Below are 23,399 nucleotides of genomic sequence, written 5' to 3' on the forward strand. Positions count from 1 at the left end.
GGGGGGGGGGGGGGGGGGGGGGGGGGGGGGGGGGGGGGTGGTGTGGGCTGAGGAATGGGTGAGGTGGCTCAAGAGAGGGGAGGATTAGCAAGAATGTGGTTCACCCAAACTTTCCTTTTGCGAGATGTGAAGTCTAACTGAGGCTTGCTTAGCTCTGGATGCACTTTGGGCTAGGAGGAAGGATCGTGGACCCATTCACCGAGCATCACTGGTGGTCAGCCGAGAGTCCCAGTCAGACAGTGGCTGAGCTTGTGTGTATGTACATACATGTACACGCTCATCTGTGTGCTGACTTTCCCAAAGACAGGACTTTGCTGCACTGGGGTTTAAAAGGGGTTGCAAAATAGCTGCTCCCATATACCTATCTGAAGTTTAGCTTTGCCGACTTACTTTGGTCTTCAGATGTACCTTGTCAGAGAGTGAAGGAATGCGTGTAGAAGGTCAGCCTAAACCCCTGCTGTTGCGATCCCTGCTACCGTTGGGTATCTATAGATTTAGGTGAAGGTAAAAAGCCATGATTTAGAATTCCGGTTTTATTGTCCTCTCATTGTCCCTTTGGACCTTCTAGTTGCCTTGTACGCCCTCCTGTTTTGTGGGCTGCTTCTCCCCTGTTGATTGGTGACTTCAATGGGAGCCAAGCTCCGGGTTGTTTTCTCATTGGGAGGGGGGGGCAACTTTAACAGGCTGGTCAGAATGAAATGACTCTGACAAGTCAAGACAATTTCTGCAGGTCATTCCTCAAGGCCAGGACAGAAAGGTCATCTCCAGGTGCAGTCCTTTCGGTCTATTGCTCTTTAGAAGTGGTCACCGCTACTCAAACTGCTGAGGCTGTCTGTCGCTTCGTCACTCTGTACTTTACCTCTCGATCCTTGATTCTTTCACCCACCCAAAGCATTTCTAGGGAGATTGGGAATGGAACTGTCTAGATGTCTGATTGCCTTTCCTCATACGGTAAACACTGCAGAGAAACCCCAGTGCACAATGCTGACTGGAGCATCCCTCATTTCCCTGCAAAGGCTCCCGAGTCTATGGAAGGGAATGCTGCTTTAAGTCCTGAGCATTTGGTAATAGGCAAAAATGGTAAAGTTCTTGTCTTCTGGGCTTTTGCATATGGTTGGGCCAATCCCTCAAGAAGGAACTGATTGGCAGGAAGGTTCACTGTGGATAAGAACAACATGGTGATGAATTAAGGGGTGCTAAGGGTTGTTAGTTCATGTAGACAGTGGGGGGGGGCTACTCTGCTCCAGGGCACTGAGCAGTGTGCTAGAACCAGAGCTCTGGGGCAGGGCAGTGGTCCGAGCAGCCTGCCCAGCGCTCGCACATGTATAGGAGCCCGTACACACTGCTGGTGGGAATGCAAATTAGGCAGCCACAGAAATCAATATGGAAGTTCCTCAGAAAACAAAAACAAGTAAAAATAGAGCTGCGTATGATGCTGTGATCTGCTATCCCAGGCCTGGGGAGTACAGCCTAGGCATCCAGGTTAGCACATCCTGGGTCAGCACAGAGGGACCTCCTGTGCATCCGTGTTTGCTGTGTACCATCCAGAGTAGCCATGATGTTTGTGATCAGATTAATAGATAAGGAACGTGTCATGCCTATTGTGTATAATATTATGTAGTAGTGAGTTTTATTCATTTACAAAGTAGGAGCAAATGATGTCACTTGCAAGAAAATGGGTGGAACTGGAGATCCCTCTATTAAGCAAAATAATAATAATTTGTCCAGAAAGACAAATAGAGTGTGTTTTCCAGTGTATGTGGCATTCAGATTTAAAAACATAACATAAATGTAGAAGCAAGCCTACATGGGGAGAGGAGGAGAGCAGGTTGGTGGCGAAAAGAAGGGAGGACAAGACAGTAATGATGGGTGAAGTACTTGCATGTATGAAAACTGCATAACGAAACGGAAACTCCGTATTTTGCTGGGACTTGAACCCAGGGCCTTGAGCATGTTGAGCATGTACTCCGTACTCTAAGTTTTTTCTGTTCCGTCAGTGGAAGCTATATAATAAAGATTCTGAAACAGACGATTACCTTTATTCAAATTTTGATGGTTGCAGAACTCATAATTCTATTTAAATATTCATGTGTTTGGCAGTAGACACACACATTGCAGAAAACAAAGTTTCTGAAATAAAAAGGTGTCTGGAAAAATGTAGTAACAGTACCAAAGCTGCTTTTGCCTTGCTGTGGGAAAGCAGGAGATTGTCAGTGAAGAAATGACTCTCTGAAGTCTCCGCCGGAGAGGAGGGGTGATAGTAGGTGGGGTGGGATTCACTTGTGGAGTCGCTGAGCAAGAAGCTGCGCCAAGTACGCACTGCCCTCGCATGTTTCCTCATGGGCTGGGTCCTCGCCGTCTTGTGTCCTAACCTTTTATTTCTTTCTTATTTCTTGTTGTTTAAGCCTCCTCTCCTCCCCCTCCCCCTGCCCCATACTTTTCCCCTCCCTGCCCCACCCTTGTCCATTTTGATCTCCATTTCTGGACAGATTGTTGATTATTTTCCCAATTCTAATGAAAGCAAACCCCAGATTCACCCACGTGTTTATCTAAGAAGTCCCAATTTCCTGGTATCTTTTGTTGTTAGTTTGGTTTCCTTTTATGTTGTACTAGTCATAAAGTTGGGGGAGAGACACTTTTATTTTCTTAGTCCAGACTCCTTAATAATATAAAGCACTGCTGTAGATGGGTGAGCCAAGCATTTAATCAGTTAGCATCCACCTCTTTCTTGGGGCTTGTCTGATGGAAGAATCATCCTTACCAGTTCCAGTTCCTCCAAGCGCCCCTTGGAGAAGAGACGGGTTAGTTCAATGAAGGCCTGGGCAGAGGCTGGGGCAGATGCATATCCACAGGTAAAAGTGCTGTCCCTGTGCGGTTGAGCTTTATAAGACTGCGGACCCCAGGACGTGTTGGTGGATTATAAAGGCCTGAAGGATGCTGCTTGCTCCCGCTTTGGAAACTCCTCAGGTCTGTGACTGATAATTTCATTTCACACATCTTTAGTTTTATTGCTTTTTAGCCATGCCTGGAAACCTCACTGAAAAACTCTTATCCTGTCGTCAGAATCGTCAACCATCCTGTTAAATAAATGGATTGTGATGTGTGGTATAGGCTTCTGAATAGCAGAGAACAGAACCATGTCCCATTTTCTCCCTTGGCCCCTTCTTCACAGTATGTGCCTTAGAATTATTCTACTGTGGTATCTATTTTGATATATATAGGAGCTGGGAGGCAGTATTTTAAAAAGTTTTATTTCATCTAAATCCATTCTTTTTTTTAAAAATTAGTTTTATTTCATGTGTGTAAGTATCTGCCAGCATGCGTGTATATGCACCAGCTGCATGCCGAGTGCTTGCAGCGGGCAGAAGAGGTGTAAGAGGCCCTGGGGCTAGAGCTGCCATGCCTGGTCCAGATGGGAACTGAACCCACATCCGCAGAAAGCCGAAACCAAGGTGTTTTCAGGGCCTTGCCCTCTCAGTGGCTTTGGTGGAGGGGCTTTATTGTCCCTTTCTTGGCTCTCTGGATGCTTCTGGTCATTCATGGTCCTTTCTATCCGTGGATTTAAGAGTTAGTAGATTTCTGACCTACTGTCACATGATATTCCCCGTGTCTGTCTTTCCTTATCACAAGGGTGACAATAAAAGGGTTATGGCCCATCTTATTGTAATATACTCTTTCCCGAACTTTATTTTTAAATAAGGTCACATCCTGGGCTCTGGCCCAACATGATCGTTGAGAGGGCGCTGTTTGATGCATCGTGACGTCTACTGTCGGCATTGGGCTTATTCAAAGAGCACCGCCCGTCCCTGTCATAGTGTACTTTGGGCACTCAAATAGCCCGTGAAGGAAAAAAAAACTACCAGAAATTTCAAGATTTGTTTGAGGGAATAATTGCGCTTTATCATTTCTGAACACACACACACCTGAACCTCTGCCTTGCTAAACAAGTGAGTGAAATGCAAGGTGCACAGCACTCTTATAAACTGAAATTAATTACCCGATAGGTGTGTGTGTGTGTGTAGCTGTATTTGTTTAGCTTTGATTTTTCTAAAAAACGCTAGACACCGTAGAGTCTTCCTATTTCTTTCTCAAGGTGGGCTGTCAATCCTGCTATCTGGAAGGAATGATTGGGTAGTTCCTTGTCCCTTGTCCCATGGACAGCATCTCCCGTGACAGGTTATTTAGCATGCAGGAATGACTAGTATGAAAATATTCAAAACAGAGTGTCGCCAGGCTTTTATCAATGAAATAGCTTCTTATGAAATGCAAAACAGCCACTTTGAGTGGCAACTACCTAATTTATTCTGAGAAATACTTCTTCTTTGCCTGAGTGCTGCAGTGCTAAGGGTGGGTAGTGGTACCATCTCCCCTCAGTGAGCGCTCTGATCCAGAAGATTCACTGCTGTGTAGACAGGCATTTCCTGGAAGGGTGGGTAGGTAGCCTAGGAGAAGGCATGGCTTTCTTCTCTGTCCTGCAGCCAGCTGATTACTTTCCTGACATCAGTTTGTTGCCAGAGCAACGGTGGTGGTAACACAGATTTAGCAATGTGACTTCATAATAAAGCTGCCGTTTATTTTCCTTACACAGTGGGTAGTCAGGAGCCACTATAAAAGGAAAAGCCATCTTGTTTGAGTACACAGCAAGTGATTTAGAAAGGGGAAGATAAACTTCATAATCATCTCTGGGAGGAAATGGTATCTTCCTGCAGTAATTTTTAATTGAACTTGTGAAGTGGGACATCATAATTTTGGAAATGCAGTTCCTGACAAGGCTCCTGACTCGCACTGAATGGAGCACGCAGTGAGTGCAGCTATTGCCGATAAAGATGTGCTTGGAATTCATCCAGCATTGGCTAAGTCTCGTGTAGGGAACTTCAAGATCAACAACAAGCTCCCAAAGACACAGTTTGATTGACAGGGATGTCAGAGTGAGGGATCTCTCCACTGTTTGTGTTTAACTAGGGAGTGTCCTGACTGGTCACTGTTTATTAGACTAGAATGTGGCAACCCCATGAAGCAATATTTGCACTGCTTTTGTTAAAACCTACTTTTGTTTTAGAACAAGTTGGGATTTATAGACAAACCGGAGCAATACAATTCCCACGCAATCCATACCTGATTTTCCCTGATAATAAAATCTCACAGTGGTACACTCGTTACGATTAACGAGCCAGCACCCATCCCTAACTGTACTGTTAACTACAGCTCACACGTTTCTGGGGCTTCTTTAGTTTTCATCTGGTTTCATTTCACTTTCTGAGATCCCAGCGAGCACACAGCAAGTGATTTACAAAAGGGGAGATAAACTTCGTAATCGTCTCCGGGAGAAAACGGTATCTTTTACCTTACGTTTAAGGTGCCGCGTCTCTGGATGGTGCCACAGACCTCCGTGACCATGGCCGACCTTGGCTGTCTATGAAGTGCACTGCAGGATGCCCGGCTGTAGGGTGAGGCTTTGGTCTGATTCTGCTGGGTTTGCATGGCTGTCTGGAGGAGGCCCTCGCGATTAAAATGCTGTTCTCATCACTCCCCAGAGTGTATGTTATGCACATGATTTTGCCCTTAAACTTAACCTTGGTTGCCTGCTGGGTACTGTTGGTCACCTGTCACGCTGCAGTACTGGATCGCCACCTTCCCCTTTCCACAGCGGATCTTTGGGAAGAATGCGCAGCTCGCAGTTAAGGAGTGTAAGGGGCCTACTCCCCACATGCAACACCTACATAGTTTTAAAATCCTCTGCGCCGAGACGTGTCTCATTCGTATTCCCTTAATCATTTTTTTTTCCGAGACAGGGTTTCTCCGTAGCTTTTTGGTTCCTGTCCTGGAACTAGCTCTTCTAGACCAGACTGGCCTCAAACTCACAGAGATCTGCCTGCCTCTGCCTCCCGAGTGCTGGGATTAAAGGCGTGCGCCACCACCACCCGGCTCAATCATTTTTTTTTATATTAGCATGGACTCTGGGGTGTATAAACCAATATTACTTTATGATTTTTTACTTTAAAATTTTCGCTCAACTCGACCGTGCTTTGGTCACTGAGAACCATTTCCGGCAGCTTCTGAATCCCTGTGTACGGTTTTTAGGTCAGCCAGAGACAACTGAAATCATGGCTACGGCTCTTCCGGTCTTCATGGAATAACTATATGAAACAGTTTTTGAGAGAAGCATGAATTATTTGGCTAAAGAGGTAGGAGGTAAGACAGCCAAGCAGTGATGTCAATTTATGTTCTTATTTTCATTTTTATCTTAGCTTTCAGTTAATTCTTGCTGTCTCAAAAAAATGGATTTAGGTTTTTATGATTTATGTTAATATATTCGACAATTGTTTCATGGAGCTGTGGACGGTAAAATCCCCTGTCTTAGTTAGGGTTGCTATTGCTGTGATGAAACACTGTGCTCAAAAGCAAGTTGGGAAGGAAAGTGGTTGTCTGGCTTACACAACACTGTCCGTCATTGAGGGGAGTCAGGACAGGAACTCAGACAGGGCAGGAACCTGGAGGCAGGAGCTGGTGCAGAGGCCATGGAGGGGAGCTGCTTCCTGGTTTCCCTTCTTATAGAGACCAGGGCCACCTGCCCAGGGATAGCCCCACACACCATGGACGGGGTTCTGCCCCATTGATTGCTAATTGAAAAAATGCCTTACAGTTGGCTCTCATGAAGGTATTTTCTCACATGAGGTTCCCTCTTTTCAGATAACTCTAGTTTGTGTCCAGTTAACACAGAACTATCCAGGACATCCTCCCTGCCCCGTTTTCTCCACTCCCTTCTGACATTTTTTTTAACAGATGAAAGTATCCCACCAAACAGGCGGTCTCTTCTTTGAAGAGGAGGAATATGCAATCTTTTCTGTTCTGTCTTCTTTCTTTTTCACATTCTTCTTTTGCGTTATTCAGTTTCTGTCACTAGAGCAAGCACCAAGGCAATAAACTCATAAATACAAAAATACTGCCTTTGGACCTGTGGCAAGACAGCACAACCCAGCAGGGGCAGGCGGTTCAACAAAATCAACAACCTCATGCCCAGGCAACAGAGGGGAGAATGAGGGTGATGTACCAAAGTCCCCTTTCAGGGCCTGTCCCAATGTCCTTACTGAAGCTGCTCCACATCCCATTAGAGACAGTCTGGGAGGCAAGCGCATAGACTCTTTGCAGAGCAGTTAAGGTCCAAACTCTAGCGCTCCCCGCCCCCATCTTGCTCACATGGTCACATGCCCTGCTAGAGCAGACTGTATGGTATTCTCTTACCTGCTGCCTTTTATGGATACTGCCCCAGGAAGCAAGGCGGAGCTCTTTGCAACCTGTCCGCACATAGGGAAACACAGAGGTGCGGCGTTTGTGAACTTTTCTATCTCGGAGGCAACACTACAGTGGGGCCATCTGATGATGCAGAGCTCAGTGTTTTAAGGGCGTCATGATTTTAAAACACTTGTCACTATGTTTTACTGGATCCCGGGGCTCCAGTTCAGAATATAAGTACCACCCAAACCCGTAAAATGTGTGAAAATAAAAGGAAGTGAGAGCTAAGCGATGTTCTCTGGTTACTTTGTTCTTCTGTGTAACACTGATATATCCCACGCCACTGACTTAGTATTCAGTATTCACAATGATCTTTTAACATGAAATTTTTTATTAGCTTGGATCTTTAATCCATCTCACTAGAAAGCTTTTGCCAACTTCTTGTATATGATATTGTTTTATTTCTTTATCTTTTTACTGCCAGTGGGGAGGCATAGAGCACAGCTCAACTGAGTAACACCATCACTGATGTGGGAGTGTCATATCAATCTATTGATTTCATTGGTTAAGCAATAAAGAAACTGCTTGGCCCTGATAGGTTAAAACATAGGTGGGCGGAGTAAACAGAACAGAATGCTGGGAGGCAGAGGAAGTGAGCTCAGAGACGCCATGCTCCTCTCTCCTGAGCAGACGCATGCGATGAAGCTCCGACCCGGGATGGATGTAGGCTAAAATCTTTCCCGGTAAGACTGATGCTACACAGTTTATTAGAGATGGGTTGATCAGGATATCAGAATTAGCCAGTAAGGGCTAAAGTTAATGGGCCATGCAGTGTTTAAAAGAATACAATTTGTGTGTTGTTATTTCGGGTCATAAGCTAGCCAGGTGGCTGGGATGCTGGGGACGCAGCCCCGCCGCTCCTATTACAACACATCATGTTGTTTAGTAAAAATGGGGATAAAAGGCCGAGACTGGTATTAGCTGTGCTGGTTTACCTGGTTTACTGCCTTACCCAGTTGACTTCTTCAGGTGAACTGAGCTCTGAGCTCACCCAGCGCTGCTTCAGTTCTGTGTGATATGGAGAGCTCTGCTTTTCCTGAAAGACCCATGGGCATTCTCCCTCCCTTTTCTCCACTCAGTGATGACGGCTGACAGAGTGGGTTGGGATAAGAACGCCCAGGATGAGATAGTTTCTATCCTGAAATGACTCTTGTTCACAAAAAGTAATTCTAATGTAGCGTTATTTTTATTTCTCATTGGCTGGCGACAGGAATAACATATTCCCGGTCTCTCTGTTGGGCCCAGGAAAAGTCACAGAGCACCGGGAAGGCATGAGAGACAAGTGATCTCTATAACAAGGTTAGGTTTCAACTTCACTATCAGCATTTTTAGTACTGAGCTCACAAGCACGGAGGGAGAAGTGGAGACAGAGGATTCAGCGTGAACGCCCGGATCACCATGTGTTACACACACACATTCGTAACTGAGCAGAGCAAAATCTTTTTGTTTTTATGTTTGGCACGTGAAGAGGAAACCCCCATTTCTGGCTGGAATGATGTTCTAGAAGTGTTTTCTAAAACTCAGATGGAATTTACACGCTTCCATAGGTATAGCCTGCTAAACCTATATATGTGAATTTGGAGGGATTTTTTTTTTAGCCCCAATTCTGTGGATTTTAGAATAGTTGTTCCAAACTGTACCTTTTTACACTAGTTTGTTAAAAACAATAATCATGGGAAAAGTACCAATAAAATGATAGGGCTATTTTTAGGTTTCTCTCTGTGTGGCGCATTTGCTTCTGAAAACAAACATGTGTTCATGCCCTCTGCTGCATTTCAGGGAAAGACATGACCAGGGCGTTTGCAAAGATGAAACTGAGCAGAGCTTACTAGAATTGATGAAACACCCATGTTGATAAGTGCCTCATCGTTGCTTCTAACTTTCAAACAAGGAAAACAAACAAACAAACAAACAAACAAAAACCAAGAAAATCAATCACAACACCACCGTGGTGGCATCCTGAGACAGAGACGGCGCTGTCTCTCTCTGCATTTGAGAGCTACAACCTGGACTGAACCATGGGTTTTAGCACAGCGAGGCTGAAGACTGTCCCTAACACCCCAAACTGTCTGTTCACTGACTGAAATACCCCACATATAGGAGACTATGCATGGTGGTCACTTCCCGGAGGGTCTGCTGTTGTTGGAATGTAAAGTTCAGAATGGAAGTGTGTGACATTAGGTTTTCTTAATTTTGAGAACAGGGATTGGAGAAATGTTTTTTTTCCCTTCATACTTGCATAGATTTCCTATAGTGCATTGTGCTTAGTAGCTATTTTTTAAACCTTTTTTTTTTTTGTGGAATTGAATTATTGACCTAGGAATTGGGATGGGAAAACTATTTCCAACTGAGTATCCATTTATCCAGTTATTTAATCCTTCGGTAGGTAACACCTTGTGACGACTATATGCTGGTACTGAATTTTTCTTCAGGGCTCTATTGGTGAGCAAACACAGATAAAGGCCCCAGCTCTCACAGGATAGAGGCTGATTGAAGTTAGCTGGAAAAATAACATCCAAAATATTAATATTAGACAGCCGGGTGAATTCATAAACCAACTATTAAGATTTAAAGCAATAGCCTTCCAATTGATTTTATTATCTAGGTGACATGTGACTACTGCTACAAATTATGCAAACAGCTTGTCAGATCCTTCCCATGAATTCTCACTCGGTGGTAGATTTTTAGATAGTGTTGCTGGGATGATTTGGGGAGGTGTCAGTAACTATGGCGTCCTTCTCTGGCTCACATCAAAATTCCCAGTGATTTCCTGATCAAGTCTGCCTGCGTAGCTGGAGGTGGATGGCATGCTGCTCTTGGGTCAGGGACAGATGTGTACCGGGACACCAGCGCTTTCCTTCTGGGCAGGCACTGGTTCTCTGCTCACATCATTTGTGACAGTGTGGCCTGCTTGCCACCAACACCCTCGCCTGCCTGTGTCATGCCGGTCCGAGGCAGTGGCAGCCACAGCATGCTTCCTCCTAGGCATCCTAGGTGTGCACATGAGTGGGGGCAGAGGAAACACCTTTAGCAACATGATCTGCATTCCCAGATCCTTCTGCCACAAGAACAGCTTTAGTGACTCTTGTAAGATAGCGTGTGTGGAACGTCATGACTGATCGAAAGGAAAGAGTGATTTGTCGAGCGCAGAGTCAATCTGTTCTGTACTTACAGAGTATTGTTAATATTACTCCATTACTGGAGCTGTGATTCTTTATATTTATAATGTCAGGGAGTCCCCAGAACCCCATGTTAGGTCGAAGTGACTCAGATGACTACAGTCTATTCTGAAGAATTTTGTAACCTCATTCTTGTGACATTTGAAATACTTTCTCTCTCTCTCTCTCTCTCTCTCTCTCTCTCTCTCTCTCTCTCTCTCTCTCTCTCTCTTTTTTCCTGCCTTGACTAAAAGCATTGCATGGGCAAACATTGTGTCTTGACTAATGGTCCCCAAGAGTTAAGAACTGAAGTCTGACATTGTTAGGCGGGTTCATTTTTAATTGGTCATGCCCAACTTAGTAAAGAACCGGCTAGGGTTGCACCCCATGCAGCGACAAATGGCCTCACGGGGGTCTCAGTCATGTGAGTGCTGGAAATCCCTGTATCCCCTAATTGTGATACTACCACAATTTTAATTTTTGTACAGTGTTGAAGTATTAGAATATACAAAACATAAATTATATAATCAAAGCAAAAATAGAATGAAGGATAATGACCAGCAAAAAAAAAAAGTCTTCAGTTTGGGTCAATAGTTTTGTTGTTTTTTTACATATTGTCAACAGATGTTTCTCTTTCAAACATTACTTTCTCTTTTAATATATTTACTGAAAATGAATTTCATACTTATAACTTTATAAAACATGTCTCACTTTTCTTATCTATACAGTTTTCCTTTTTATTTTTACTTTTAGATACTGTGTACTGGCTGCATAGAGCTATACACATTTAGAACTTACAGAAATACAAAGATTTTAAACAACATCCCAAAGAGGAGAGTTGGCTTCTTTTATTAATATCACTTCTACATCCTAATATAAAGCAGCCTGGCTACTCAAGGATGTCTAAGTCACCTGGAGCTAACTGTGAGGCCATGTGTTCTCACAGGGGAAAAAGCCTGGTTTGTTAGGGTGGCCTATAGATTGACAGAGGTTCGGGGTTGGTCTGGGTGACACAGCAAAGTCCAGAGCAACCTGCGGTAAGCCTCAGACTGTGTCCAAAAATCAAAATAAAGTACCTCCTCCATAGACTCAACCAACCTTATTGAGCCCCCCCTGAGTCACTTCTGTCTCTGCCAAAATATACAGTTTTTACAATATAATCCTTGGATGTAGAACTAGACTCAAGAATTCATTGTCTTTTAATGATATCAAATAATCCATTCATGTATTTGTACACGTTAGGATGTATTTATTTTATGCGTATGGGTGCTCTGTTGACTAGTAGGTATGTGTGCTATGTGCGTGCCTGGTATTCACAGAAGCCGGAAGAGAGCACCAGATGCTATGGAACTGGAGTTGGAGCTGACTGTGAGCTGCACTGTGGGTGCTAAGAACTGAGTTTGGGTCTTCTGCAAGAGCAATCAGTGCTCTTAACGACTGACCTTCAGCTGCTACATGGCATCTGCTCAACTCTGCCTACTTTTCTCCCTTTATGTTTGCTTGTTCTATTATGCCCTGTCAGAGGCCCAAAGCAGCTTCATTATTAAACAGTGGTAACAAAACACATTCACAGCATATATATTGGAATTCTACATCAGTCACAGAAAAAGAACATTGTAAATCAAAGATTTATTAGGTGCTTTGGTGGGGAGATGAGGTAGGTGGTTATGATAAAGTGGGGAATCTCTGTTATAAGTCTTAGATGCTAGCCTATACCACTGTTAGCTTCTTGATTGGTAGAAGCCAGTTTGGAGAGAAAATGGGGACAGCAAGGAGATGGAATGAGAGAATCTGTGTGCTGGGTGGGGTCATCATTATATTTTCTCTCCTCTTCTCTAGAGCAATGTCACATCACGTTGGCTTTCCTACAGGTAACTGACTAAATCTGAGAAATGAGATTTTTTTCTTTAGCAGCAAAAAAGTCTTGGGAGGACCCTGAAGGCAAAAACAAAGGGTTAGGACCACAAGAAAGTATCCGGAGAAGCATTCTTCCCCAGAAAGTCTCTGTTGGTTTTTAATGATCTATTTGTAGGGAACAGTTCTTTTTTTCTGAGCTATCCTTAGAAACTTTGAAGTATCATTGGAAACAATTTCCAGTCTTTTGTTTTAAAACAGTTTTCCAATTGAACATACAGATTGTTACAGTTTTAGAATTTCAGGGGCTGGAGAGATGGCTACAAGCACTTACCGCTCTTGTAGAGGACTGGAATTCAGTTCACCTTACTCTCAAAGTGATTTGCAACCACCTGTAGTTCTAGTTCCAGGGGATTGATCGCCCTTTACTGGCCCCTGCAGGCATCAGGCATGCATGTGGTGCACATACATACATAGAGGCAAAACACTGATACTCATGTAAGTAAAGAAAAATATTAAAAATATTGGCTGGGTGTAGTGGTACATGCCTTTAATCCCAGTACTCAGGAGGCAGAGAGGTGGATCTTTGTGAGTTCAAGGTCAACCTGGTTTACAGAGCAAGTTTCTAGACAACTAATGCTACAGAGAAATGATATCTTGAAAAGTAAAATAAAAAATGCATCTCAAAAGTTTTTTTTTGTTTTGGCCACTAGGAGGTTAAGATTGCAATGAGATGTTACTATTTTCTAGATACCAGAAAAATGAGGTACTGCCAGTGTTCTGGTGTTGGAGATCCTTTTGTCTATGCGTTGCTTTTATTGGTTAATGAATAAAGAAACTGGCTTGGCCTATAGCATAGGAGGAAGGCAGGGAAGCCATGTAACCCCACCAGAGACCAGACACCTAAACTTTAGCTGGTAAGCCACAGCCACATGGTGATACACAGATTAATAAAAATGGGTTAAATTAATATGTGAGAGTTAGCCAATAAGAAGTTAGAACTAATGGGCCAAGCAGTGATTTAATTAATACAGTTTCTGTGTGATTATTTCGGGTCTAAGCTAGCTGGGCAGCAGGGAACCAACAAGCAACCTCCTTACTACAGTGTTCTGTACAAAGTCAGGTGGAGGTTTCAAGGAAAACTTGGGCTTGGATTGTGTTTAATTTGAATGTGACTGACGCAGACCTGTGTCATGGTCAAGTGTGTTTTTTACAAGCTTTTTCTCAAGAATCACCTTTGAGTCAGTTTTGCTGTTTTCTGTGGTTTGTGAACCCAAATATCTTAGAGTGAATGGGCAGCTGAGGTGCCAGGTAACCAGCATTTTTGTGCATTTTCTGGTTGAGTGCGTGTCCCTAAAAGGTGTTTTTTTTTCTGAACACTTGTGGGACCATGCACATCCAGACAGTCCTGATATTTTCTCCTTAGGCTTGTGTTTGACTAAAGCCTCTGTTCTGGCAGGGAGCAATGACTGCTTTCTTGGCTTTCATCTGTTTTTGTTAAGGTCAGAGTAAAAAGCACTGGTCCCAGTTAAAGGCAGGTTTACATCACAAAGAACAAGGAGAGAAGCAACTTCGGTCTATAAAGTACAGTAAAGCAACTGAAAGTCGTGTGCCTCATTGTCAAATACCCTTGCTTTCATCTGAGGCTCGGCCTGCAAAAGAAGCAGAAATGGGCCCTGTAACAGATGGAGACAATCTGTCTGTCCTTATCCTTGACTCAGGCCGTCTGTAAAGGAAAGCAGAAAGTGACTTCTGCCCATTGGTTAAGCAACTTGACTCTTCTTTCTGATGGAGAAAACAGCTCCCATCAACCTCAATTTCAACAAAAGCTCTGGGAGACTTGGGGTCATGAAAGGGCTTAACTACATCTGCAGCCCAGGTCCCCGAATCAGAGAACACTACCAATCTAAGACCAACTTTTGGACAGCCGAGGAGAGGTGCTTAACGATCTGGTCATGCTCACCAGAAAGTCAACCCAAGGGGGAAGTTGAGGAACTTCGGAGGAGAAAGCAATGTTTATTAGCTTTAGCACAAAGGCAGTAGCCAAGCAAGAAACAGGAAGAAGTCCCATAGGCGCACCCCTATTTCATTTTAAGTTGCCAGCAAAGAGCCTGCTTCTCTGGACATGTAGCACTAATCAAGCCAAGGGAAAATACTGTTAAGCTAATGAATTATTGTTATTATTAATGTAAATTGTTGAGTGACAATTTATATGTAAGGTGTTTTTCTATAGCTAAAGAGGCCAGATATAAAATACACAGGATACCAACTAGGGCTGGGTTTAGGAAAAGTTCCTCACCGTCTTGGTATTCCAGTGGAGATCAGTGGCTGCTTTCAATGTGACTAGGCTATGGATTAGTCGATTGGAATTTGAGAGAACGATTCGGGATCCCAGAGAGGCCTTGTGCTCCACAGAGAGGCAGCAGGAGTGAGCCGAGACGTATGGAACTGGAGTTATTGTCCTGCATTAGCGGTGATCCCACAACGGAAATACTAAGCTCAGTGGACTTTTTGTCTTTATGACAGTGAAATATTTATATCCTGAATCCATGAATAAGAAATATGGGCAGATCAAAGCGTAGCTTTGGTTTACACGTAATGAAACTAGACGCCACAGGAACAAAGGCACACTCTAAACTGGGTGGACACACAGCAAACTAGTATGAACTATTTCATCCCACAACAAAATAAGAACTGACAGCTTCACTGATGAAGTTTTTGATGGTGAATTCGTTTCTTTGTGGTTATATNTATATTTCACTTTTGGCCATTTTTCGATATGAAGTTCTGTGGTAATAGAGCCACATTGCTGTACAAGTTAATGATACTCTTGATCAAGTATACACACACACACACACACACACACACACACAAAAGCTTTGAAATTGTTTTCAATTTAAAGCAGAGCCACTATGTTCAGTGACCTAGGCATTCAGAAGCCATGGTAACCATGGTCCATAGTGGCCTGGCTATTGCTGTCACTAGCAGGAGTCCTGGACATACAAACAAGATCCTCAATTTGAAGGCATATGGGATGTAAGAGGCACTGAGTGATGAACGTTTCCACCCAGATTTCAAAGGAAAATCTCTATTTGGGGGTGGAATATATGTGGCACAATCAGGATCCTTGCAGGTAGCCCTAGAAAGGGTGTTGTTTGAAGCTGTGTGTGTGAAGCTGAAGGTGAGCAGAGACTCCATGAAGTTAGTGATGCCAAGAACACAGACAACTTGCTGAGGAAGCTGCTGGCAGTAAACAGAGGCAGCCTAAGCTTGGAAGCATGCAGGCTGTACTAAGCAAGGATGTGGGCATCTGATTGCCTATGCAATCCCTTCACAGACTGTAGCGTATCAATGCGTATTCAAACACTGGGCATGCAATTACAGGATGTAATGTTCACTCTGCTAGTCTTGCTATCCCTTTGGTCAGAGCTGTCCCAGCTTCTCTCTTAGTTCTGCATGGAGGAATCTGAATCTCTACTTTTTGCCGTCCTAGCTCAGGGCTCTAAGCTTGAACTTCAGAACAGGGAGAGAAGTATCAAGATTAGAAGGATTCTTGGCAATGAACTGCGTGCATTTTGAATTGAGATAGACAGGAGCCCTTGGGTAATCATGAAAGCATTATCCCAGTTTAAGGAAATATTGTTTGGTGTTTCAAGGAAATAGGAGATGGACTTGATTGGAGAGGTGCCTATTTTAGTAAAGAAAACTTCCTGGTATTTCTGTGAAAGAATTAGCTAAAGAGGAAAGACCCTTGCTGAATGTCAGCAGTATCATCTAGGGTGGAGGTCTAGATGGCATCAGAGGAGGAAAAATGCTAAAACTTGTTAGAGTGAGTAGTTCTTCCTAGCCTGCAAACATGGCTGTCTTCTTTCTGCATATAGCAACTGTGGGCTGAGCTGCCCTACAATGCCTCCCCAGCCCTGATAAATTCAACTTTCAGAACTGTGAACAAAATAAATCTTTTCTTTCTTGAGATATTTTGCTTAGGCATTTGGTTGCAGCAATGAAAACCTGACTAACGCAGCAGTCAGAATTTATTTAGATGGATATTTGGCAGTAATGTATATTTGTGAAATGACTTTTAGTGCCTTTAGCGAATATTTTGTGCTTTCTCTTCACATATAAAAATATCTTTTAGTCATTGATTTGGAAAAAAATCAACTGGGTGTTGTATGGCAGGGACTACCCTCAGCATAGGGAACAGTATGCTGAAGAAAACAGTGTCTGAGCCTTCTAGTGTCATATTGTGAGATGGGAGATGAAAATCGTTATATATAGATAGTTTAGTAAGTTCTAGAAGACGATACCAAAATGCTTCAGGAGAAAGGAAAGCCCAGAGCAGAGCGAGGGAAGTAGAGGTGATGGGAGAAGAGGGGAGGGGAGGATAAGGGGGGGGGGTGGAAGGCAGGGGAGAAGAGGGCAGAGGAGAGGAGCAAAGGGGAGGGGAGCAGAGGGGAGAGAGTAGAGGTGAAGGGAGCAGAGGCCAATGAGGGAAGAAGGGAGAAGAGCAGAGGGGAGGAGAGCAGAGGGGAGGAGAGCAGAGGGGAGGAGAGCAGAGGGGAGGGAGCAGAGGGCAGGTGAGCAGAAGCAAGGGGAGCAGAGGGGAATGGGGGAAGAGAGGGAGGAGAGAGGAACAGAGGCCAGAGGCGAATGGGGGAAGACAGGGAGGAGAATAGAGGGGAGGGGAGGAGAGGGAGCAGAGGTGGGGCAGAACAATCAGTCTGCACTCTGCCCCCTGTCTGTATGGACGTGTGGATGATCACCAGACATCTTATTGTGAGGATGACATCTAAGCACAACCTTTAAGAAGCTCTGGAGCTCTGTGAGGAAATATTCCAGACCAAGGGTACAAGGGGGCAAGGAGCACACAGCAGGAGGAGTGAGGGACAACGGGTACACAGTCACAAGGACCCTGTGAGTCGCCATGAGAAACATGTCTTTGACTGAATGACGGGGTGTTCACATGTTTTAGATGTGTCTCCATTGTTAATGGCAGTGTTTTTAGCTCATTTCATATGGAGAACTGAGATTTTCCTTTATGTTTCTGTTTTACAGTGTTAACAAGAGTTGGCATTAATCTACTCTTTTTGTTTCCTTTTTTTTGGTACTTTTTTTTTCTTCCAATTTTGCTGGAATCCTCTGAGAAAGCACTATTTCTGTGTTAGAGCACAGAAGGGAAGCCACTGTGTAGGATTCTGTGTAGTAAAATTCAGATGTAGAAAAACAGTTGCAGTTTCGCCCTTTCCTGGAAGAAATGCAAAGTAGAGTCTGTGTGGAAATTTTATTCTTACCTAATAAAATAAAGAGCCGAAATGATTTTTACTGACAATCTTTATTCAAATTCGGCTGATTAAAAGTATTTATTGGGCATCTGCTGTTTGATTCTTACATAAATATATTCTTGAAATTATAATGAACAGCTAATTAGCTGATACCTGTCTCAAAACCCTGTTTGATTGTATAAGACACTTTATTTTAATTAGCATACAATACGTTAGATATTATTATGGCATTTTCAAGAAAAATTTGTTTTGGCGAATTTTCCTTCCCTTCCTATCTACCGCCCATCCCGCTCCTCTCAAATGCACTTTGACTTCACAGGTGTCCGTCCTTGGCTTGCCTTCCCTACTCAGCTTCTCTTCACCCTGTCCCTCATTTTTCTAGTTTTTAAGGCTTTAGCCACATTACCTACATTTCCCCCATGTAGCTTGTGGTGAGAAACACCAGCCAGGATAGCCATCCACAAGCTAAGGTCCTTATGTTAATGAAAACTTGTGGGTTTGGTCTTTCTGGGTTTGGGTATCACATCCATTAAAGCACTTGCTTCTGTGTTTCCTCTCTTGCATCCCGCCCATCACTGTGTTCAGCTTTACTCTTTCACGTAGGATAGAACTGGCTGTAGATTATCAGTGTTTTCAGCAACGGAGAAAGGAGAAAGGAGTCCCACAGCTTGGAGCTGGGGGCTGCCAGCCTTAGCAGGCTTGGTAAGTGGACATCATGGCCGCCACACACTTGACTTCTGTATCGTTTTGGTAGCTCAGCAACTTGAAGGGAACCCTGAACCCTGGTGAAATGTTTTCAGCGTTAAGAGCCAGGATTCTTGACTGAACATGGAACAAGCAGTAGGGCGGTATTTTTCCCATATGGCCTCTGATGAGAAACGTAGGTCACCCACATTTAATACCCAAGTATTTTAACAAAACCCAGTTTGTTAATGTCATCCTGCCAGCACCCTTGGTATCTCCAGGGTTAGAAGCAAACTGATATGAGAAGGCTACTTGGAGCTTTGCAGTTAGAAGTTAAATACTGAGAAACCTGTAGAAATAATTAGGTTGTTTTTTTTTTTTTTTCCCAAAATTTCTCCCCCGAAGAAAATCAGTAAATCACAGGAAAATTCTAATTCTCTAGTATTTTTTTTTTTTTTTTTGGTTTTTCGAGACAGAGTTTCTCTGTGGCTTTGGAGCCTGTCCAGGAACTAGCTCTGTAGACCAGGCTGGTCTCAAACTCACAGAAATCTGCCTACCTCTGCCTCCCGAGTGCTGGGATTAAAGGCTTGCGCCACCATCGCCCGGCTTCTCTAGTATTCTTGAAAGACACGATTTTGATTTATTTCTATCAGTTTGGTCTCCATTTGATCAGATCTGTAACAACATTACCTTACATTGCTGTTATGTTGGAGCCGTTAGGATGAGAAAGGGAGTGTGCTTGCAGAGATGATCCTCTGAATAGCCTTGAAAGAATGAATGCCCAGGATCTTCCTACTGGGCTCAGACTCTGCACGTCTGCTGCTTACATAAGTAGACACTGTCCACAGAAGGAGTGGGACACGCATTGTGTTTATCTGCTGCAGATTGTGACCCACGTTTGAGAGAACAAAGGTCACTGTGTCTGAGGTCATGTTCACTCGACCTAGAAGGCATCGTCTGTTCTAGCTGATTTACAAGGCAGAGGAACAGGGCTGTCAGCCTTCAAACACCGAGGCCTCCAGTCCTGCCCTACGCCAAAGAATTGCCCTCCTTTGACTTGAATTATAATGCTTCTCAATGACTGCACTCGGGATGCCTTTTCTTCAGTTTGAATTTATTGGACAGCTCCCAGATTCAGTATTTTAGCACACAAAATCTGAGTTGTGAAAATAGTAGGAACAGGGATTTATGCACAGAAATTTTCATCACGTCATTGGTCACCATTAGGATAAGGAAAATGGTGTAAGTCTGCTCAGTTCTTGATTGTAGGGCTATCTGATTAATTCAATAAATAAAACATGCCAAGGACATTGATGAGGAGGAGACAAGGAATACTTTCATTGCAACATTTACTTTAAACAGGCTGTGAGCAAACTTGCAGATGTCATAGGCCAGTTACTGAAAACACAGCACATATACACAGAGGAAATACGAAAATAATATAAGACAGTATGAAAGCTGAATAGCCTTGGGTTGTAGAATTTTGAGGGACAGCATTTTCTCTTCTATATTGTTTTGCATTTTCTGACTTGTTGAGTGGGGGGATTACAAATGAGCTAGCAGGCTACCATACCTATCTGGCTTCCTATACAGACTCTAGGGAGCCAAGCTCCAGGCTTCATGTTTGCACAGCAAGCCCCGTATCCACGGAGCCACCACCTCAGCCCCAAATGAATTCGTTTTCACGCGTGGAAGGGTTGAGAAAATGTATCTCTAATGTACGCATAGGAAGTCATTTGGGGGCTACCTTCATTAGAATAGGAATAGCAGTCAAGAAAGGGAGACATACGAGGACTATGAGAGACAATGAAATAAAGTGAAAAGAAAGTCTTGGTTATGCAGCCGGTCCCGAAAGCAACTGGCTTTGCTTAAAACAGAAAGACGCTGAGCCACCAGAAGAAAATCCTCAAATAAGCAAATCGCAGAATTTCTCATTGGTATTTGAAACAAGTCATTGAAAGAGAACTCAAAATGAGATAACAGATAGATGTTGCCTTCATTATTATTAGTTTAATTTCTGTAGGAATTATTCAGGCCTGCAGATCGAAATCTCTTAGATTTCTTTCTGGTTGACTATGAAAGCTACTGCTGACTCTGCCTGTGTGTCCTTGGGTGGGTGGGAGGCACCTCGAGGTGACTTCCCCTGAAGGCCGACTTCTCTTGGCCTTGTGCTTAGCATCCCTCCTGTGATGTCTGCAGTTTCCTGACTCCATCCAGTTGTCACACCTGGCCTGCAATCTCTTCTATTTGTATGTTGAGCGTGATCTACTGGAGGCTTTCCCTGTCTCAGGATGTCAGGAACCTGATAGCAGAACCCGGAACTCTTTTTACACAGAGATGCCCTTTTGCACTGAGTTTTGCCATTTCCACGGCACCATTGTCTTTGAACAAAAAAGAAGCCGATGTTCTGCTTCTCCTTAACAAAGTAAGAACTCTTTAAATCTGTTTTTTCGTTGCTAATTCATTCATTTGGCAGTTACAAGAATCTCGTGATCATGTACAAATGACATTGTCACTCGGGGCAAGGCGGTAGAATAATAAGCAGTGTTCTCCTTCTCTGCTCTTCCAGACATCAAAGAGTCCCCCACCTCTGGGTCTTAACACTCACAGTCTCTGCCACTGAACTGCTGCGGGAGGACCTTCCGCTGCTCCTTCAGCCAATAGCTGCTGAAGTACAAGCCCATTGTGCTGCGGGAGCCAATAGCTGCTAAAATACCAGCCCACTGGGGCGTGGTCTATTTCTCTTGGGGGGGGGGGCGGGGGAAAGAGCGGCAAGCCTAGGCTGCTCCCTTGGTTCCCGGGCTTGGTTCCAGTTCCCGGGCTTGGTTCCAGTTCCCGCGCTTGGTTCCTGTTCCCGCTCCTGCGGCGACTAGGCTCCTTTCCTGACGGTTGGTGCTTTGCGAGTTTTAACCCCAAAATAAATGCCCCTTTAAATACTAACTGGTGTGGGATTGCTTTGCGCATTACTGAACCACAATCCTAACCTGATTGTTTTTTTTTATAACCAAGCTCAGTGGTGAAGAATTTTGCTTTAGGAGGAATGGTAAAAAGTAGAAACATGAACATTTCTCAGATATTTTCTTTCTAAAATATTTATTTTATTCTATGCGTATGGTAGTATTGTCTGCATGTATGTCTGTTCACCATATGCATGCAATGCTGTGGAGGTCATAAGAGAATGTCTGATCCCCTGGGACTGGAGTTGCAGAGTTGTGAGCCACCATCTGGGTTCTGGGAACCAAACCCAGTCCTCTGGTAAAACATCAAGTGCTCTTATGTGCTCTGGGTCATTTCTTCAGCTCCCGTCCTTTTCTTTTTAAGAGCTATTTATTTTCATTTCTTTATATGAGTGTTTTGCTTGTGTATGTGTGTGTGAGTGTGTGTGTGTGTGTATGTATGTATGCATGTGCGCCACATGTGTGTCCGTTACCAGTGGATGTCAGAAGTAAGCATCTAATTCCCTTGAGCTGGAGTTAAAAATGCTTGTGAGTCACCATGTGGGTGATGGGAATGGAACCTGGTCATCTGCAAGAACAGCGAGTTCTCCTGGTGCTGAGCTGAGCCGTCTCGTCAGTACCGCAGATAATATTCTTAAGCTGACAGAGGAGCTTTCAGAGGCGCTCTAAATAGAGTCGGAAATCACCAGAGTTTTAGACAGAAAACTTGTGCTGAGAACATCAGATATGTCCGGTTTAAGAAGTGATTGAGTGACGTCAGATTTCGTCAACCGATTTAGATTTTATCATTTGTGGAGAAAAGTAAGGGATTGGGTGGGGAGAGAGTCCTTATACTGTTAGACTACATCGATGCTTATATTCACAATAGACATGGGATTAATGTTAAAAATTATCATAGTTAACTGTCATGAGTAACCTACTGTGCCAAGACCTGCTTTAAGCACTGCCGTAATTTTAACCAACCCAGTAGAGACTGTTAATATTTATTTTATAAACTGAAGACATGAACTTAAAAGATTATCAGCTCAAGGATATTAAGGGTAAACAACACTGTCTTTCTGACTTAATGTAAAACAATCAATGGTCAAATGCCATTTATAAAACATGCATAAGGGATGCAGGGTAAAAGTGGCAGCATCTTGCACAACTCAGAGAAGACGGAGAAGCTGTGGCTGGGTGATGCAGGGATGCGCAACGCATGCTCATCTCTGGGCTTCTTTAGAGGGAAAGGCTCTTCCAGATCTGCTGGTCACACTTGCTTTGTGTTTTCATAGTTGTATCTGTATCTTTCCAACTTCAACCAGTTATGTTCTTTTGTTTGTTTTGGGAAATAAAACCGCTGTGCTTGCATGCTTCCGTAACTTCCATGTTTACTCCTTGTTCCGAGATTCATCTGTGTGGTTGCATGGGAATGTGGATTATTCACCCTCATTGTGACACGGGGTTCTACAGGAGAAAATCGTCATAGTTTATTTACCCACTTGCTCTTGGATAAAGTTTCACCATTTCAGAGATTGATACATCGCTCTTGTGTCTTTGTTGTATGCGGTGTGTGTATGAGTTGAACTGCTTGCTTACAGCCAGCACATGCACTGTCTCTGTGCTATCTGTGTACTGCCGACTGTTTTCCAAAGTGTAGTCACCAAAGTTCTCAGCCCTTTTCATCTTCTGTTCTGCCAAGAAGCACCATTTTTATGAGAAAACTTTCATTTCTTTATTGATTTGCCTATGTGTTTTACATCTTTTATGATAATCTTTTAATATAGGGCAACTGCTATCTCCCTGTTTGTAGTTTGAATTTTTTACTTTGTATGGTATTTTGATAAGGGCTTGTAAGTTTGTTATAATCAAGGATGTCAACATTTTGTTTTATGATTAAGCCTTTTTTATATTTAAGAAATTGTTCTTTTCCTTAGGATATATTTTTTCTAATATTTTTACATTTCATGTTTTAGCTTTTAGACTTAATTATTTTACATAGAATTGTGCTCAGTGTGTGTGTGTGTGTGTGTGTGTGTGATATCAGTAGGTATTTAATGTGATACTTCTCCACATTTGTCTCAATGCCTTTTGCTGCAAAACCTATTCTTATCCTACTGACCTTCAGTTAATGTCTATATGAATCAAACTCTTGTGTCTTTGATTCATGGTATAATGTTGCCTTGTCCATC

At 43.4% G+C, this 23,399-nt stretch overlaps 1 protein-coding gene and 1 long non-coding RNA gene across 5 annotated transcripts in view; one reads left to right on the forward strand and one right to left on the reverse strand.

The window, feature by feature from the left end:
- The window catches only part of LOC126513263 (uncharacterized), a 575,392-nt gene that overhangs the window by 217,794 nt on the left and 334,199 nt on the right, over window positions 1-23,399 (reverse strand). The gene's annotated exons all lie outside the window — the stretch shown is intronic.
- Inpp4b (inositol polyphosphate-4-phosphatase type II B) overlaps window positions 6,109-23,399 on the forward strand; it is a 696,298-nt gene continuing 679,007 nt past the window's right edge. Inside the window, exon 1 of one of the 4 annotated variants that reach the window (XM_050161508.1) lies at window positions 6,109-6,192. The gene's annotated coding sequence lies outside the window, so the exon portion shown is untranslated. The remainder of the gene's footprint in view (window positions 6,193-23,399) is intronic. The other 3 variants (XM_050161511.1, XM_050161509.1, XM_050161510.1) reach the window with 3 other exon arrangements.

Source organism: Alexandromys fortis, unplaced genomic scaffold (assembly GCF_014885135.2).
Source record: "Alexandromys fortis isolate MF-2015 unplaced genomic scaffold, M_Fortis_MF-2015_v1.1 scaffold_127, whole genome shotgun sequence".
Taxonomy (NCBI): domain Eukaryota; kingdom Metazoa; phylum Chordata; class Mammalia; order Rodentia; family Cricetidae; genus Alexandromys; species Alexandromys fortis.